At 40.7% G+C, this 17,459-nt stretch overlaps 1 protein-coding gene across 7 annotated transcripts in view; it reads right to left on the minus strand.

The window, feature by feature from the left end:
- The window catches only part of wnk1b (WNK lysine deficient protein kinase 1b), a 97,565-nt gene that overhangs the window by 53,391 nt on the left and 26,715 nt on the right, over positions 1-17,459 (minus strand). The gene's annotated exons all lie outside the window — the stretch shown is intronic.

The raw sequence follows: 17,459 nt of genomic DNA on the forward strand, positions 1-17,459 counted from the left end.
TCTAGTGACTATTTTATTGGGAAATATAAAACCGTCAGGTTTAGAGGATGATTTAAAGAGAAGTTCATTGTCCGAAAACCCAGAACCAGAAAATCATAAGACGCTAACCCCCCAGATCGCTGTCTAAGTGAAAATGGACTCAACTGCTGCAGTAAACGGCTTCTTGATAATGAACACACATCAAATCCTCGGCTTCCACCACCTACGTCATCATGTTATTCCCAATGGGAATTGCAGTCTACAGCGCTTGCACCAAGCTTCAGCTGTCTTTACCTGAAGTGGTAGCAGCCTCCCAGTAGGAGGTTGACCAAAACAAGCTAAAGAAAAAAAAGCCACAGTCTGCATTCCTCCCTCCTGTGGAATACTGGCTTCTCAGAAACATCCTCCACACATTTTAACAGGAATTCCAGCTCAACCACTGATACCTCAATAAAAACGCAAAAGTCAATGTTAGCAGGGGACCTGCTGTAAAAATCTTTAAGCATGCCCGCGTTTGTGCATCTGTACACTGACAAATATGTCAGGAAAATCCTAAGTAGTTTACTAATAAACAAGTGAACCATCACTCTGTGCTGTCTTTTTGTTGTTATTGTCTTCTTTGGGCTCTTCCTGTCATCCTGGAGGTCACTTCCTGTTAAAAGGGAGTTCTTCCACCCCACTGTCACCAAATCCACCAAATCAGATCGTCTGACTGCTATGGTTTTCACCTCACCACAGAAAGTGCCAAATGCATATTCACAAAATAAAACTAAACAAAATTGTTGCAATTTAAAGGAGTATATTATTTAGTAAATTGTGCTAGGCTTGTTTATCAAGTTTAGTGGGAATGTCTAATGGTAAGCTTAATATCTGTGTGATTATTTGCTTTTGTCTGCGTGTGTTTTGAACCGCTCTTCACCAGCTCTGTGTCTAACCATATTTGACACATTCAGCACATCGCTCCCCAAAAATAAACAAAATCACGGCTGCCTGACGACGATAAAATAAGGTGACGACACCTCAGTACTCACAGGATTTAGGCCCAAAAAAGTCTAAATTTCTCTAAATTATTAAGTCTGGCAGTTACAAGCAAGTTGAGCCAGATTTGGGAAAAGGATTTTAACAAATATGAAAGAGGTGCTCCAATTAACGTGGAACAAACAGAAATTTGTGCTTTGACAGGAAGTGGTGACACATCCAGGACGTTTCATAACGCCGGTGACCCTTTTAGAGGATGAAATTATGGGAAAGTGAACTGACAGATTGGTTTACAGATGAGCACAGAAAGAGCAGCAGGATTGACACACAGGGCTGCGACTCCATCGAGGTGCAGACACCACAGTATACAGTCTAAAAATATAAGAAACGGCAGTGGTTTAGAGGCTATAGACGTCAGAGCTTAGACACCTACTCCCATAATGTTACAGGGATTATCGCCAAGGCAACCACTTTTTAAAAGAGGTCCAATGAGGGCACATCATTCAACTCTTTTATTTTTTCAGTCCAAAACATCAACGCTGTCTTTCATAAAACGCTGTTAATCTGCTCTTCTTCTTTTTTTTAAGCTTTGTATTGTTTTATTTTAGTACTCTATTTGAATATGAATCCGACCCAACACAAAACATCCAGCGCATTAGCAAAATCATCTGAGACAGACGAGACACTTGCCATCAATCATTCAAATGGTTTTAAAGCTCCAGTACACAGTCTGATTTGATAACAGCCCCACAAACCACCCCAAAAAGCCTTGGACACAGTGGTGTCCAAGATTTGATGGTAAATCACCATAAAAATTTATGGTGATTTACCATCATAAAATGCATTTATGCAATATTTGATCATTTCAAGCACTTGTGTGTAAATATGAGGGGGAATTTTCTTCGTTCCTTTTGTGTTTCCAAAAGAATAAATCTCCACTTGCGGTACCTTCAGGGCCTTAAATGAATTTCTCAATAATAAGACTACTAAGACCCCAGCTTTGGTAGTAATTTATTTTATAATGATTGTAGTTCTGAAGTCAGTTAAATTGTGTGTATATAGGATTATTTTTCATAAAGAAAAAAAAAACTATAAGCGTTTAGACCACCAGCTTTGACAAACAAACAGACGCTCAAACAGTTCAGCGCTGCTCGGTCACAATGAGCAAGTGTTCGGAAATGTTATAAAGCTATTAGAAAATCTCGTGAGCTCCTTCAGAGATTAGGACAATCTCTGAGGTGATGATCTCATACTGTCATATTGTATAACCCAGGGCTTCATCTATATCATATGACTTCGAGAGTGAGAGAGAGAGAGGAGAGGGGGATGTCAGAAAGGTTTCGTGTGTTTCTGAAGTGCATTAATGTGTGTCAGGGAGGGTGTGAGTGTTTTATGGCCTGTAACATCTTTTCCCTTTATCCTGCAGCAACCATTCGCCCCGCGATAGCCCATTAGCAATCGACACACAAAGCATCCATGTGAGTGCTGACTGTACCCCCTTGCTCTTCTATTATCTCTTTCCTATTATGATCACATGACTCCACGCTCACCATGGCCGTAGGTCACCTGACTGCCTGGAAGCCAGCATTCCATTTCCCAGCAGCACTTAGAAAAGACCCTGACCACTCATATCTCTGCTAAGACACCTCCCCCTGGGCATTAGAAGATTTACTCACTCATTGACTTAATCACTCACTCATGCACTCACTGTGTGTGTGTACTCGCATTTCTCACGCGTAAATGTGCAAAAACAGCCAGATTATAAGCAAGTGTGTTACATGTAACACGTGCTGCATAAGGTGAAGATTTGGTTCAAGGTCAGGTTTAGGGCGCTGTGGTTATTGTTACAGTTAGTCTGCAGGAAACGCATCCAAGTCAACATGATGTTCTCTCAAGTAATGAAAACACAAGTGCATGTGTGCACATTTGTGTCCACAGACATGGGCCTGAGAAAGCAGACAGCAAGTCTAATGGGGCTGCTAATCCATTATTAATGTTTCCTTCTTCGTTCTAGTGTATAAATGGACACACACATCTCTGATGCACATAGTAGTAGTGGCTCCAGCACTCTACTCAGAGACAGTGGATTTATACCTAAAAGAAGAGCACGTTTAAAATAAAACAAAGCTGGTGGTAGGATGCGGGTATTTAAGGAATAAATTTGATCCGGGACACATTAGTCATGTTGTTGGGGATGGATGTTTTCTCTCTCCCTCTCTTTATCCCTTCTTTTCTCTCCATGCTTCAAAACATCATGAGACTCGAGTTTGTCAGACTCAAAAATATCCTCACTTTTCATTCAAACCCACATCTCTCTCTCTCTCATTCTCATACACGCGCTTTTAAGCGAGACACGCCTCCACGCTGGAATCAGCAGCCTCTTATCTGACACTCACACACACACACGTACAGGTCTTTTTAACATAAGGACTTCTCACCCTCTAATCCCTGCATTGTAATCTTACTGTGTTCCCTTAGCCTATCTGACAACTTGAAAGAAGCCACGTATACACATCCCTGCATAAGGTGACAGCACTAAGTATGCCTGCCCTATTTGCACAGTACATGCACTCACATACAGCCAAGGCAGTCCAGACAGGCTGGCAGAAACACAACCTGCAGTGTTACAGTATTAAGCAGTTTCCTGCAGAGATGCTGCAAGCTGATACCCTCTGATCGGCTAATTTAGTCTGGACATCCCTCTGTGCTTTAACACTATGATCATGTGATATGCTTCTCTCTGGTCTGTTGCACCCCGACAGGAGATCAACACACGCAGCACCAGATGGACCGAACAAGAAAACAACGCGAAAGCCAGGAAAGCACGACGTGACTTGGTAAATTTGTGGTATCTTCTTCAAACTTACAGGATATTGTTTAAGTGGCTAATCCCCATGGGGACAACAGATGCCTAAATATAGCGTAAATGATTACACAATTACGCGATGAGAACTGTTTCTCAGGCTTTACATTATATAACAGCAATTTTATTAAGTTTTTCTTTTTAATGAAAAGGACACAAACATACGGAAAAGAAGGGAAAGACAATGTTCTGACAGTTTAATTGGTTGAGAAAATGCTAAACCATCAGGAACTTCAACTGTTTCACCAGCCAAGACCTGTTACATGTCTGTTAAAGTTTCTGATCCTACCAGGTGTTACAGGGAATTGAGATCAGGGTATTTCCCAGTGATTTAAAGAAAAATCTGTTCCTGATTCAGAGGAAAAATACCTGCAGGACACCATGATTTTTAGTGTGTGTTCGTTTATGGTGTGCGCTTGTGAGTGGCCAGCAATGCTTTCAAAAACTAAAACAGACACAAGACTGTCCAATCAACCTCTGTAATCACAGGAAACCCTAATTTCTGTAGAAAACTACAGGAAACTGTAGAATTCATCAGCAAAATGATAAAGATGCAACTGTAAAATGAAAAAGTACATTATTGTACATGGTTAGGATTTAAACACTAAAAACTAAAACACTAAAAGAAAAAGGGGATTTTGCACGGTGTGCCAAATGAACCCTGAGAGTTATGTTCCAAATATTGCGATGACGAGCAAATTGGCAGATTCCTGTAGGCTCTGGGTCCAAGATACGGAGAAACAGAGTGCTTAGATCCAGTTTATGCTGCTAAAAACATTAACAGATGTTTTGTTTTAAAACCAGATGATGCATCCATGTCAAAAGTTTTTAATACGAGTGGTGAGTACTAAGTACTAAGCAATTTCGATATCGGAACTTCAAGCCTGGACATTTCTTGGCATTACCTGATACAGATGCACGTGAGAATGCAAATGATTGCATTATACATTAAACAGTCTTTGACCTGCCAGCCTCCTCATAAAAATCAGTGTGATGTTGGAATGCATTGATGTGCGACCAGCTAATACGCCCCTGGCGCTGTGTGTCCTGCATCCTGCATAAACTACCCAGGTTCACCTAAATCACATTCCGAGAGGTGTGATCGCAACTAAAGTGGACTGTTTCCTGTTGTGTGCTACATGCAGCTATCCAGCCTCATCCCAGGTTAATGTAGACAGAAAAGCTTTCATTAAAACAAATTCTATCACGACACAGTATCGTGTTTTTGCTATAATCGTGCAATCCCTTCAAGCAGCCTAACCGTGCAATAAACTTTTGATCCAAATCCGCCCGAATGAGTTGCTGACCCCATTCGAATTTCTTCTAATAAACCTTAGAGTCCTGACCCGAATTTTGAAGAAAGTTGCAACTCGAGAAAGGAAAACAAGGACATGTAAATCCTAATTACCCCTTAGCTGAGTGAATGAGCTGGTTCGTGTCTAGATACTTTAAAGACCTCATCGTGTGTGCGTGAAAAAGAGCCAGTACGTTCCATTAAGACCCCCCACAGTATGGAAACATTCTCCTGCAAAGAATACCCCCACCACCCCCATTATACCCTCACGCGCCTACACATCTAATAAACAAGAGCGCACAAAGGTCCCACATGCCTCACTTAGGCACACAAACCAAACCTCACCAAGACCTTTACCACAGCTTGTTATGGTTAGCCAGCATAAGAGAGCGCGAGAGAGAGCGGAACAGAGAACGAGCATCTGTTGTGAATAAGAATGGATGAAACGAGACGAAACAGAAGGCAGAGAAAGTCGGGACTGACTGATCATTTCAAAAAGCCATTCACACCTAAACAGCGCCTGTCTTTGCGTTATATACTGTGGTCTCTCACTCGGCTTTTGCTCGGCTCACTCGGAGACCCCCTTTCCTTCCTCATATTACGGCGGTTTTTGGTTTCCCCTCAATCACCGCTCTACGTATTGCAGTAACCAGGGCCATGTGTGCACGTGTGTGTATTGTAATGCTATCTCGGTGCAGCAGAAGCAGTGGGTTCAGCAGAAAATGAGGTGAGATACACGATGTTCGCTGAACATATTCTGCTGGGCGAAATGTTATTTATGGGATTTATGATGGTTCGGTTTACCTTCTCCTACAGGTGGAACACACACTGATGTTCTGGGTTTTTTTTTTTTTCCTTTATCTCATTCGTAGACAAACAGACCCATTCATGGGACCTCCGGCTGTGTGTGCCTATGCTGTATGCTCATGAATGTTAACAATAGGTGCCATCTCATCCTGCCACTCACTGTGCACTATTGTCCCAACTCTCTGTGTTGGTGTACACTGTGCAGCCAGGCACACACACACGCTCTGCCAGTGTAGTCATTACCCTTTGCTCTGTTGGTCATGCTTCATCTCCCCTCCCCTGCTCTGTCTCCTCTGTGTTTTTCCTTGGCAATTTTTTTTACTCCCTTACTATCCTACACATTTTCCATTCACACATTCCCTCAGATTAAGAGCAGGATGGGTTTTAAATATGCCCCCCCCCTTCTGACATCAGCCTCTACGATTCAGTCACTTGATCCAATCTTGATCCAAGGCTAATGAGAGGAAATCTGAGGATAACGAGCCGAACTTCTGGTGTAAAGTTCTTCGCTCTAAAGTGTTAATCTGCAACAGCATGCCATGAACAAAGAATCTCATTATACCTGGAATAATCCCAATTCCAGGAGCTAATGAGTAAAACTTTGACACGCCAGCTTCATGATGACCAAACAGGATATAAATAATGATATTCAGCATTTCGACTGCCTTAAAAACAAAGAGCGAGGCACAATTCATCGCCCTTTGAACATGCTCAAGTTACAGGACATGATTTCTTACAACAAAGCTTACAGTCTAATACCGCACTAATGCCAACAGGCATAAAGCAGGACTCTTATAAAGCTGCATTCATTGAATATAGTTTTAAATGAAATGATTAGCAACCAACAATGGGTTCCTTTGTTGTTCAAACCATAAACACAGAGCCAGTGAAGTCACATGAAAAAAAAAAAAATAAAAATAGGGGGATACAGTGGAGAGGTTACCACTGGCTACAATGGAAGGGTTTTGAATTAAGAAAGAAAACAGTAGTTTTGCTGTAGGGAACAAGCTGTTGTTTGGTTTAGATGTTTATTTTCATTAGCTGTAATAAATCGCTTGTTTTTTCCTTTCTTTTAATTTGTGTCATCCGTTCGTGAGTTGAAGACTCAAGGAAACAGAATCGAAATATGAAGATTTTAAGCTCCCTTTAATTTCGTAATTAGTTTAGTACGCGGTGGTCCAATTAATTCTACACAAGCTGTCTGTACTGAGAGTTCAAAGATCAGAATCCTGTCTCCCTTGAAAACACCGAACAGTCTTTGAATATTTATAAACTTTTATGCACTCTAAATAATATTCAGTTGTGGCGTGGGTGTGGTCTCTGGCCAGCTGCAGAGGAGGGGTGACACAGTGAGCTCCCGGGGTGGCACAGGGGCGGGGTCGACAGGTGTGCTGGGTTCCGACACTGATTGTGTGTCTTTTTATGTTGACAGTGACAGTCGGAGGAGAGCGGGAGTGGCTGTGAATAAACCCACATCTCTAAATAAAAAACCTTGCTGTCAAAACAATCACCCCAGCGTATGTTTATCGGGTCGAACGCTACATCAGTATGTAAAAATTTTCTACTTTTTTACATCGTCGTCTCTTCTAGGCAAAGCACACCAATACAGCACAGACAGTACAGTTCCCAAACACTAAGTGCCGCCCCTCAGCAGGTTTCCCAAAGGTGGCCAATCAAAAAGAAGCAGGCTTTTACGGATAGAAGACGCTGCTAAAGAGACAAAAGCTAAATTCTGTTGTTTCAGAGAATGAAGTTGGGGTCTGCATAGTAGGATATCTGTTAAAAAGTGGATTTTTTGTAACAAGTATCATGCAAAGCTAGTTTATTAATTCAGCATAATAGATCCTCTGTGCCATTGAAATGAGTTTGCCAGATCAAGAGTGCATAATCACTTGTGTTCGTGTAGCAGTACTGTATGACGTGAACGTCACAATGCTTTTGAAGCCCATGCCTCTTTTCTACCTATTTGTGTGCATGTGTATGTTGCATTTGTGTGTATATAGCGATAGGTTATTTCTGTTTAAAAGGCAGTAGTCTTAATATAGCAGAAATCCACGTGCATGTTAACACATCATAAACAGATGAGACAGAATGGAAATGATCCTGAAGTGTATACTCCTCAGACCTTTAAATCTTATTTAATGTCCCTTCAACTGAATGAGTTGTATGTTCAATGCCAGGGGAAAAAACCAAAAACATGCGCTTCTGTGAAAGTCTCTGAAGTTTTAAAGAAAGAGGAAACATCCCATATACTGTGGAAGGATCATGAATAAAATCCCTTCTAAATCCCACTAAAATACCAACAGATGCTACCGGCAGGAGTTCATTACGAGAAACCTAATATCCATGTCTGTGTGTTTATATGCTGTGTACGTTGGTGTGTGCCATTCTTCGATTCTATAACATGTAAATGACACATTACGCCGTGGCCGCAGTAGCCGATAATAACAGAGGGTTGGGGTCAGCGTTAGAGAAGGGACTCAGAGTGTCCCAGAAAGAAATCTGTGACATAATCTGTGAGGACTATCACTTTACACGCCATTAAAACTAGGCCTCCACTATTAACGCCTAAGCTGAACTTCAGCACTTCTCCAGTTTCACTTTAAAGATCAGCAGCCATCAGCTTCCAATCACATGACAGCACTTTGTGTGTCTTAACACACTGCAGTAAACAAAAAGGATGGCCTATTAAGGCATTCAGCTAGAAAATAATGTGGTTAAAAAAAACAGTTCCTTTATTTAGAAAGTGAGCAAGTACAGTATGACATTGCCACAACTTATAAGATGTAATAGAGTCCAATGGAAGCCTGTAAAAACTTAGCTAGATTTATTTTCTTCAAAGACTTCATCAAAACAAGATTTCTGACTTTGCTCTACTGGTCTCTGTAGAAACACCAATTATCATGTTTGACATGTGCTCATATGATGGAATTTGAAATAACTTTAAACAGCACAATTTAAATCATACGATTAGAAAAAGACTAAAGAAGTATATCTTGTTTGGAAGGCTTTTGTTAAGATAAATGTACTTTTCTTGGTGCTTATTTTCTGATTATGTTTGTCTTATGCAGGCCAGTATAATAAGAGTCCACTTTTCAGTCATAAAGTGTGTCAAAGGGTTTGCATCTGAACAAACCTTTAGATTAATGTCCTTTAGAGAGATGAGGCCAAAATGGAGATGTTTTGCTATAATGGACAGCACCATATTTGGGAAAAATCAAACACAGCACCTCAGCACAAACACATCATACAAGTGTAAATATGGTGGTGGAAGGGTATCATACATATAATGATTACTTCAGGTTATTGCTGCTAAAGTTGGTTCCACAAGCTATTAAATCGAGCATACTTTTTTCACAGGACTGCATAGACTGCTTTTAAATGTCTTTTTTTAAATGACTGTAGCTACACAGACTTGGACTATGCTAAAAAACAAGGAAAAGCCTAACAGGTCCACTAAACATTTACCTGTTTCTTTCAACTGACTATTTATTTCTTTAAGCTATGTATTTTAAGGATTAACTTACCTAGTTCACGACTACTTGACATTTTTCTATTTTTTATTACAAATGTAGTGTCAGAATTGATGTTTTTAATGAGTAAAGCATATCCTTCATGCACACCCTTGGAAACTGCAGAAGTATCCCAAGTATAAGTACCTCCAGTCAGGAATTATTACAATTTATCTGCCATACAGCATCAAGCACTTCTACTGACGCGTAGCAAACAATGATCAAAGACAAAGATGAAGGCAAGAAGAATTTTTAGGTAATATTTTTTGACTTAATATGATGACAACCTCTTCAAGGTTTGCCACGTTCACCTCTTTGTTACTTTAGAATTTCTAGATTTTACACTTTTTTACAGATGTTTCCTTTTCACCGACACAAACTGACTGTAGGATAGTACTGGAATCACACTGGTGCCATGCACCAACAGGCCACATGGATGACCTGATACTATCTTCTACTTTTGTGGGCTCCCCTTATTTTTTAGAAGCATCCTAGTTGTTTTGTTTTTACATAAATCATAATTTTAGGTCACAAACAGAGAGGAGAGTAAAAGCGTGTACTTAAAACTGTGCGCTGAATATTTAAAGAGCTCAGTATTTATGCTCTGTCAGTCTAACAACCACTTTAGTCAGAGGAACCGACAGGGTGTTTACATGAATATAGTGTTGCTGCAGCACAAACGCACACCGACTCGTAGGACACTACACACTATGTCAATGATGTGTTTGTGCCGTTTCAGACTCCTCCAAAAGCCTGCAAGGCTGTCAACAGATTAACAGAAACACTGAAGGCGCACACATGCACACAAAGAACTACTAAAGGAAATGCACAGCCGGAGAAGAAACCATATGCATGTGTGCATAAATACACAAACGCACTCACACACACCACTTCACAACTCTCTTCTATACAATAAACATAAAAGGAGCATTAGCTCATGTAAACACAGAGAGAGAGTGGGAAAAGAGATGTGAGGAAATGAGACAAAAGAAACGGCTGGAAGTGGAAGTGAATGCAAAAGAACATCTGCATTTCCCCCCCTTTTCTGTCCTTTTCCTCACTTAGCAATGGCCCATATTTCCTTTGCAGCTGGTTGGTTAAAGCGAGGCAGAGCAACCCATTTAGGCTCCATCCTTGACCGGGGTAACCAGAGAAGTTGAACAGATACAGGCTACCGATAGAGCCATGCAATAAAAACTGAAGTAATCTGTGAGAGACAACTGGACGAGATCCAGTATGACCTGCAGCCAAGCGTTCATGTTTATGCGTGCGTGCATGTGCGTGTGTGTTTATGTGCGTTTCTCTGTGGGCCTGTCTGACGAGTGACTGTGGTTTTCTTACATGCAGGTTTGAGGGTTAATTTGTTCCAGATGTGAGTCCGTTACTGCCAAAGTGCACGGTCTTACAAGACATTAGCCTAGTTTTTCTTGTACTTTCTTCAAGTAGCCCTCTGAGATGCACACACGCAGACGTTTGATTTGAATCAAACTGATTTAAACACTCGTGAATGTTTAAGAAGACACCCATCTTTCTTGAGTTTTCGCACCCTTTCCTTTTTCCTTTTATACGTTTATAGATGCAAACGCGCTGAAAACGAGCGCACACGACAAACAAAGCAGGCAGCGAGGAAGAGGCGTGACAGCAGAAGCAAGGATGGAAGTGAGGTTACGGGAAGAGGAAATGGGCATATTTGTCCTCCGAAGTGTTTCCTGTTGGGACAACACACAATGCAGAGATATTCCATACAGTGAAAAGCAGCGTTTGTACACGTTTGGGATAATAACGTTTCTCAGGGAACAAGGAAATTGGACAAGACTGTGAAGTCCAAAATAAATAAAAGATTTCAAAAACAGTGCGCTTTCCTTGACAGCTACAATCCAGCCAACTGTGAAAACAAAAGATGCGAGAGATGGGGAAAAGTCTAGAGAGGCAGAAATGGAGATTGGATTATATGACAATGATGCAATAACTGTGTGAACGTGCGCACACACACAAACACACACTCATGGTGTAGGGTTACTGCAGAGGTGCCTGTCTGTCTCTCTAAAGCCTCGGTGAGAGACAGAGATGTCAATGTCACAAGGCCTGAGTCAGTCTAACGCTTACATCAACTAGAAAAACACGCTGCCTTTGTCAAGCAAAATGAGGGCCGTGCCGCAGATGTTGTTGATGCATGAAAACACTGTTTTTCTGGTTTCGATTCGGTTGTTATTTAGTAAGAATTAGAGGAGAGAGAAGTGGGAAGGCATTCAAAAGTGCTAAGATGTAGAGAGGAACGGGGAAATTAAAGGGAAAGAAAAGGGGGCGGAGTATAGAGAAGGAGGGCTGATGGGAGCAGAGCAGAAGAGCAGATGAGGAACGGAAGAGGAGAGAAAAGCGGGAGGAGGAGACGGAGGTTTTAAGGATGATCAAGAGAAGAGAAAGAGGAGAAGTAGGATGAAGGGAAGATAATAACAGGAAAGAACGAGAGGACGTGCTGGATTTGCAGAGACGAGAAGAGTGGGAGGGAAGACGTGCATATAATGAGCTGTCAATTGAGACAAAAGCAAACTTGTATAACTTCATAATGAGTCTCATTCTCGGGATAGATAAGTGTAATAATGGCAGCGAGGCCTCGTTAATGAGACTACTACAAAAATTCGCACACAATATAACAAACTTTTCCTAAAGTGAACTATTATACCGAGATAACCCCGGTTAAAAGTTTAACAAAGACACTTTTGCAAAAGGAGAAAAAGGTTTATTCATAGAGCGACAGCCAGAATCAGTAGTTCTTACCTCTGCTCAGGCTAACATTGTTTAAAATAATGAGGCATGAAATAGCTTCATTTTTAAAGCTGGAAATGTTTCCTTTTTTCCCCTCTGAAGCCCAGAGCAAGCTCTTAATGTATTTTTTTATTCTAATTAAGAAAGTTGAGAAGGTTTTTACCAATAGAATGATCCTAACTGTTCTTTTCCAAATTTCCACAGCCAGACTATGAACAACAGTGTGCATGTAACCTGTAAGTATCACTAACATTACAGTACAAACAAGTACAAGTACTGAATTTCAGCACTTGTACTGACCCCGATTCAAATGAACTGGAGCAAAGAAGGGACTCAAACTGGTGGAAGAATCTAAAATACAATAAATAAATAAAATAAACAATAAAATAATAAAATAAATAATAAAATACTGTTATTTGATGCTAGTGCTCAAGTCTAGAATCACACATGTGCTCTGAGAATGATAGAGCGCTATTAGCTGAAAACTTGACATATCACTACATGATGTGCAGTTTGCCCTTTAAAAATTTGAGGAAACTGTACAAGTGAAGAACAAAAGAAGAGTTTTCAGGACTAAAAACAACTATATATAGTACATGATGCATATTTCTTAATGATACAGGACATGAGAGGTGGATCTGGTCCTTTGGTTGATTTCCTTACTGGAGCCTGAATGGAAGGTGGCTGTCAAGGAGCCATTCTTAAGGAAATGACACACTAAGAAAGGCTGAGCTTTGTACATTACACAAGAACAGGATTGAAAATCTGTGGCAACAGGTCCTATGGAGTGATCACTCAAAATATAAAAGTTTTGGTTCTAATTGTCATCAATATGTATGGAGGAGGTCAGGATAGAGCTACAACATAGCGTTTTTACAGCCATCTGTCATGGGTGGAGCTGTATTTTAGCCAGTGGTGTTGGGGATCCTGTCAAAATCGGTGGAATTATGAATGCAGCAAAGTAGTTTGGGGTTTTTAACCACAATGCAACAAGTTCTGGAAAATATGTGATTGCAAACAGCTTTATTGATTAGTAGAACAATGACTCCAAACACTGCAGTTTAAAGCATATCTGGATAGAAAAACACATAATGGAAAAATGTCAGTCATAGATTAGTCTCAGAGCCTGGACCTCAATATTATGGACGCAGGGGATCATGCTAACAGAGAACGGCAGGCACAAAAGGTAACAAACACACAAAGAAGAGCTTTGAATGTCCTTCACAAAGAAGCCTAGAGAACTATTCCTGAAGACTACTTAAAGAAATGACAAAGTTTACCTAAGAGAGTTCAGGCTAAGTTGAAGAATAAAGTTCAGGGCTCGCAAAATCGCTAGCCCAACGTCCCGGGGCTAGCGATTTTTCCAGTCGGGCTACCAAAATCTATCTCTGCCCTGCCCGTTGGGCTGTCATAGGAAGGAAAAATATATGTCAATGCTTTTGCATCCTTTCGGAAATGTAGCTGGGTAATTATATAATTAATTGTTAATTGGCATCGGTGAGCCACTGTCAATATGTGACATATTGAAATCGCGTTTGAATTTGCGCTTGTTTTTTGCTTTCACTTTGCAATCGCGTGAACTGTGTATAGAGAGCGACAGCACTGATTGGTGAGTGACGATAATTTGCGCACCAATTCCTCTGACATCGTCTTATCAATCGTTAGCTTACTATGCAAACATGACAAGTGAAATCTCCCGCAGCTTAAACATGTGAGAGGTTGATCGCGCAACCAGGGCTGCACATAAGTGGTCCGCAGGTGCGCATTCGCTGTCAAAATAAAAGACGCGCACAAGATAAGAAGTTGCAACGCGTGTTTGATAATAAGATTTTGTGGAGGAGGACAGACATTTGTTTAGAACTCTTAAAGATGTCGAAGAAGCTCCTTTAAGCAATTACTTTGGTGTTCCTCCACCTCCAAAGAAATGTCAGAAGGAGTCCGAACCACAAAAGAAGCGTATTCACCTCCTGCGTACCAACAAGTGGTTGCAGGAGGTGAGCTGGCTTCAAACAAATGATGAACGCACAGAGATGTGGTGCAGAATGTGCCGTGAAAATCCCACTCTAGGACAAAAACAGCCTTTTATATGGACGCAAACGCGCGCTGCAACTTCTTATCTGCTGCGCGTCTTTTATTTTGACAGCGAATGCGCACATGCGGACCACTTATGTGCACCCGTGTAAATAACATAATGTTCTGCCGGCTGTGTTGTTGGTTTTCCCTCCATTTCTGTCGACAAGCGCCTTTGTTACTGGGACCAGTAATTTTAAGAAAGGCCCCCATTAGAACCCATGAGAAATGCAAGAAATGCATTATTGCTCAATTTGCAATATCTTTCCCAGAACAAACACCAATTGCAAATAGAACAGCTACTATGTTGCAAAGAGTGAACTACCACTGGCACAATGTAGCAGTCTTTGCAAACTTCAAAGAGCAAATGGCCTCGATCTTGGTTCCACTTGCCTCTTACCCGTGACTTCAGTGGAAATTTCAGATTCAGGATCTGACACAGACTGATTCATGTCCTACACAGTTCTTACAAGTTCATAGAAATTTCTGTTCAATTAGAACCAAATATTTGAGTTGATGATTGTAATTTTTATACAATGTTGTAATTTGTGTTTCAACAATTTTTTGATTAATGTTTTGTTTCTGTTACAACATTATACTATAATGTGTAATATTGTAAAGGAAACAAAGCAGGAAACAAAACATCAATCAAAAAATTGATCTCTTCTTTATTCGGGCTACTTAAATTTATTTTGGGCTACCAAAAACTGAAGAGTCCCTGCCCGAAGGGCTACCAGGGATTTTGAAATTTTGCGAGCCCTGAAGTTGGTCATACCAAATACGAACTCTAAAGCTTGTTATATTTCCATGTGTGTTTGCAATGAAGTGCTTCCTTTTTTTTGCCCAAGACAACACATTTTACTTCACCTAACTAACTACTTTATTATCCCAGAGGAGCATCTCGTGAATCACTTTGGGTCCCAGCCTATAGTAAAAAAGTTAGCCTGTTATTTCAGCTGCTTCTTTTTGCTGCGATGGTTGTCAGACTCTTCTGTTATGTGGCGAGAAACCGAATAATTACAATAATGTACAGCTCTGCTGCCTCTGAAAGGAAACACTATAATTAATCATAAGGTGCATCTGGCTACAATTAGCTTTACAAAGAGCTGTAGAATAAACCAGCTTTTATCACCACTGAGTGGTAAAAGCGCTGTAACTGTAAAAGAAACTTTCACTGTGTCTGTAACCTGAATTCTGCGCAGTATGAGAGATGTCCAACCTTCTTCCTTTGAAACAATGACAACAATAAGCTATGACAATATGATTTTCAAGCCTGGGGTAGAACAATTGTAGCCTAAAATAGAAATAAGGGTCAGATTAAGGTGTAAGGGGCACTAATTCTCCTCTTGTCTATTCTTTCCTCTATTCTAGTCAAAAAAGCAAGAAAATATGGATGTATTTATTTATGAAGATGATATGGGGTGAGCAGGAGACCATATCTTGGAAAGACTTTGCAAAATGCATTTGAACAACTGCATTTTGTTTCTTGGCCAGCTATGAACTCATTAGCTAGCAGTGTGCAGGAGTATAACTCACTATTTCCTGGCCCTTTTAACTACTTTAACAGGTGGGATATGTAAGAATGGGCTGCCATAAATAACTAAGAATTTAAAGAAAACCCAAGTGCTGCTTATTAGACTCATTATATATGACAATGTGGTAAAAAGTAAAAGTATATATCATAAAAATCTTAACAGTGTAACAGAATATTAAGTACATTACGAACATAAATTGAAAATAACCAGATGCATATATAAAACATGCACATTGGAAACAAATGTTTAGCTGTATTTTAATCACGTATGCATTTTTTCGTCCATTTAGATTACATATGCTCGAACTGAATGAGCAGAAAAGCAATAGGAGCGCGCTGCCAACAGAAATCCCTCTTCTAGACTCGCTGGCTGAGATAAAAACAAAAGAGCATGAGCGCGTGCGCACATACACACACGTTACATCAGCTGCTGGAGGTTTAATAGAGGTCAGAAAAACAGGGTTGAAGTCAGAGAGGAGAAAAAAGTAGGTAAGAAAGTTCCAGTCGGGCAAAAACAGAGCACGAGCCAAACATGAATTCATACACAGTGCAGCGCACACATAACATGTATGGATGCACGCTAAAGGAAGTGCTGCACAGCCAGGATGTTTGCATTGATAAATCCATTTGGTTTGTGATAAGACAGCTTGGCCATAACAAGCTGTCTGTTCAAGCAGCGTTTTGACACATATGACCCTTTATGTGATGACTGGTGAGCGGTGAACCATAACTTCAAAACGACTCCCCACACCTGCCTGTAACAAGTGCCGTGCCGACATGTGAAGCAGCATCGCTGTTCGTGAATGTTGCGGCGTGCAATCCAGAGTAAATCATTAATTTTTCTGATAAAAACCCGACCAACACCCACGCATTTGTCACAGACATGTTCAGACATGTTCAGACATGGTCTCGCTGTATGAAGAACTTAACTGGCATTTGTGAAAATATCGTGTCAGACTAGAGATACTGACATCCACAAACAGATCTCTTAGTGTATCACGGGTACGGGGGATTAAACTTGTGGGCCTACTTTGCTGCTTGAACCCCCGCCATCTGGAAACGTTACTGTCATGGTTCCCCCGCTGAGCAGGGAATGCAAAACCTCGCCCGGCCGCACTGTCCCACCCGAGGAGCGACACGTGCCACACATTGCGATATCTAGAACATCTCAAGCTTCTTCTTATGATATTTTTACTACTCAAAGCTTATTTCTGCGAGTGTAGAGGGAACCATACCCCCAGATCTGAAGAGCTGGGCCCAAGCAAAACTTCCTAGTTACATTAGATATCAACATTAGTCACAGGTTTCATGTGGCAGTATTACTTGTTGACTGCAAACTTGATTGATGAACAATGCAGAGGAGTATGAGCAAACTGCATAAATCTTGTACCATTAAAACTTCCCCTGCTGTGTTGACATAATTTATTGACAGCTGCTATTGAAACTCTGTAGGGTACATGGTTATTATCTAGGTTTATTTCAATACGCATAAAAATACTTCTTCAAACGCTAAAGAACCTGTGGTGCAAATGCACACGTGTCTGACAGGTCTTCACATATCTGAAAGAGAGCTTATCAACTGTCAGTTATTTATTTAGTATCAATCATACACAAGGCATCTACCCAATAGGCGTCACTGGTGGCGATCTCAACAGG

The sequence above is a fragment of the Neolamprologus multifasciatus genome, chromosome 17 (assembly GCF_963576455.1).
Source record: "Neolamprologus multifasciatus chromosome 17, fNeoMul1.2, whole genome shotgun sequence".
NCBI classification, from domain to species: domain Eukaryota; kingdom Metazoa; phylum Chordata; class Actinopteri; order Cichliformes; family Cichlidae; genus Neolamprologus; species Neolamprologus multifasciatus.